The following is a 3,567-nucleotide window of genomic DNA, read 5'->3' on the forward strand; positions in this document are numbered from 1 at the left end:
GAAATGTGATAACTCACTCCTTATTATTGTTTGTGTTTGGATCTTATGATGATCTTGAACCTTGTGTTCGTGGGAGCAGATGACTAGTTGGATGTTTTTAAAGAACCTCGTGTAGAGGACACTGGGACACAATGCTTTGATAGGATGTAACAATGATACATGGGTTTCTGTTTCAATTGCATGATGTTCTGAACATGTTATTTTACTATTTTATTCCACTGCTTAACTTGAGTTCTTTTGTAAACTTGGACGACCTTATTTTGAGTCGGAGATGTTTTTAATAAGTTTTATTTGATAGTAGTGAAACGAATGTGACCTTTTTACTGACGTGGATTTGTTTACGTGATTTGAATAAAATCGCATTTTTATATTTTTTTCTTATTTATATGTATATCAAGGTAAAGGGTGTCACACCATGGCTTCCTCATCTTGTTAAGCTTTTCATACAAATTTTAACCATGGCTCCCCCATCTAGTTAATAAAAAAAATTGTTTTAAGGTTGAAGAAAAGTTATCAAGGTAAAATGTTCAATGAGCCCATATTCTGTTGATAGAAATTGGAATTTGTGTTGCATGTTTGCAAGATGGTGTGTTGTGCCCTTTGTTGCTTAATTTTCTCCATTAAGTTTGTATGACTGCATGTATGATATACAATAATCTTTTACCATTTATTTAGGATTTGCATGAGTTTTATGTGAGTCTAAACTTTTAACAAGTTTAAGTGTGTTTTACTTGTTAAATTACCTTGTCATTATATATGTCAGAATTTACACACTATGCAATATTCTCAGGAAATGGAACAAATTGAATCTGAGTTATCTTACAGTAATGCACGGTCCAACACACCAAATGAATTTCAAGCAAATACTTTTATGAACTTAAAGACTTATGGATAGATACTTTGCCATTGAACTTTGCATACGATCTCTTCCACTAATATATAATTGACATTTTTTTGTTGGCTTGGTCTAAAGATGCTTAATAGAAGAAACTAGAGAGAAGGAACCGGGTAAAGAAAAAGAACCAAACATTTGGGTAGGCTTTTATTTATGTGGTGTTAATATAAGAACTATCCTGAGGCCAACCTTTGTATTGACATGCAACATTAATTTTGTTGTGAAGATCTTAATCAAATCCTCATGACATAGTAGAAAATAATGCATAGCAGTTGCTTGTAAAATTCTTCCTTGTCTTTTCCTTTCTTTTTTTCCTATTATTATTGTGTTCTTAGAATTCAACATTTTCATTTTCTTCCAGCAGCTATAGTATGTTCACTTTTTGTAAATATTATTACCCTACCTATGGGAGCTTCACTTTTAGAATTGTAGATAATTGATTCTTTTAAATAACTTTGCTTGTTGTAATGTATAATAACTCATGAGTATAATCATACTACTATGGCTTTTAGGCCATGTGGTTCTTTACGAGTAATGTTCGTGTAACTAATCTTACGCCTCCCCCCCTCCCCCACAATTAATTTTAAAAAAATGAATGGTGATGATGAAGAGTAACTAATCTTACCCATGGATTTGCATTTCACACCGTGCTTGTACCATAAGTGATTAATTTCATAAGGTTATTCAATATTATCTATGGTTAACTATATTTGCAAGGATAGTTAATTTTGACTAAAATATTAATATTGTAAGTTATGGTTAAATACATATAAAATTATGGTTACCATTGCCTACAAAATAGATAAGCATAAATTAAGGTCTCAATAGTCAACCCCTTATGGTTAACTACATGACACATGCTTTCCTCACATAAGTTTAATCAGTCCTTCATACATCAGACAAACAAATTCTTGTTCACATAACTTTTGAGTAATTATATTAGAATGATTAGAGTTAACCACTTATGAGAAAATGTAAGTCGTTATTTAATATAGACTTAATCGCCTTATCCATAGCACGAATACAAATTTTCATCATATGGTGTGCCCTAAATGTAAAACAATTATAAGATAATGGAAGTTATATTATAAACTTATCAAATCATTTAGGATAATCATTTTTAGTAGTTCTTTAATGAAAGTTTGAATGTAAAACAAAACTCAATCGAATGTAACCACTTAAGTTACTAAAGTAACTTTACTTTGGTCATAACTAACAAGTGAAAGTTTGAATGTAAAATGAAATCCAATCAAATGTAACAACTTAAATTATTAAAGTAACCTTAACTTTTGGCATAACTAACCAGTGAGAGTTTTGATGTAAAACGAAATCCAATCGAATGTAACCACTTAAGTTACTAAAATAATTTTAACTTTTGGCATAACTAACCAGTAGAAGTTTGGATGTAAAATGAAATCTAATCGAATGCAACCACTTAAATTACTAATGTAACTTTAACTTTGTGCATAACTAACTAGTAAATGTAGCTCTCGTGATCCCGTATGATAGAAGTTGAATTATTCTCAGATGACATGACGCATGCTTTCCTCAAATAAGTTATGTCATTGATGCATAAGACAAACAAATTCTTGTTCACATATGACTTTTGAGTAATAATATTAGAAAGGCTATAGCTAACCGTCAATGGTAAAGGATAACATGTATTTATTATAGACTTAACCACCTTATTCATAACATGAATTCAAAATTTTATCATATGATGACATGACATACACTTTGATCATACAAATTTAGTCTTTCAGGCATGAGCTAAAGAAATTCATGTTCACATGTGAGTTTTAAGTAATAATATTATAAATGTTAGAATTAACCACAAATGATAAGATGTTAGCAATTTTTTATGATAGACTTAATCACCTTATTCATAACACGAATACAAATTTTCATATGTTGTTTCTAAATTTCAAATAATTTAAAGAGTTACCAAGTATATTATACACTTATCGAATCATTTAGGATGATCATTTTTTATAGTTTCTAATGAAAGTTTGGATTTAAAATGAAATTCAATCGAATGTAACCACTTAAGTTACTAAAGTAATCTTACCTTTGAGCATAACAAACCAGCAATATTTTTAATTATTTATTTATTTAATGAAAGAGTATAATAGAGTTCTTTTTTATAAAATAATAAAATAAAGAAAATATAGTAAATAATAGACTCAGAGTACCCTAGCTATAAATAGAGACATTTTAAGGTCAATTTCTACATTTACAATATGTTTCGACGCTCTCTCTCTCTTCCTCCCAAATTCGTTCTCCCTTCTTTCTCTCTCAAAACCCTCTTTTTTTTCATATACCCAAATTTGTCCTAGTAAAACTACGATCTCACACTCGTTAACCGTTGGATCATCCTGAAACTAGAACACCACCATTGGAACTCATTTTCTCACATTCCACCATTAGAATTTTCTAAATAATGTCTGTAGAGAGAAAAATGTCCCTCGCATAAAGACAGTGAAATTGAGGCTACAATCTCTTCTCATTCTCTCTAACGCTTGGAAATCCTAGTAGAGCAACTAGAGGAAAAGCTTAAGTAATCTTAGAGAACTGCTAGAGACACCGCTATCGCTACCAGACTACATACGTGAGCCCACTTAGAGGTAAGGGATTAGTTATTCACAGTTGGGGAGTAATGAGAACATGTGTAA

This window comes from Glycine max, chromosome 9, assembly GCF_000004515.6.
Source record: "Glycine max cultivar Williams 82 chromosome 9, Glycine_max_v4.0, whole genome shotgun sequence".
NCBI classification, from domain to species: Eukaryota; Viridiplantae; Streptophyta; class Magnoliopsida; order Fabales; family Fabaceae; genus Glycine; species Glycine max.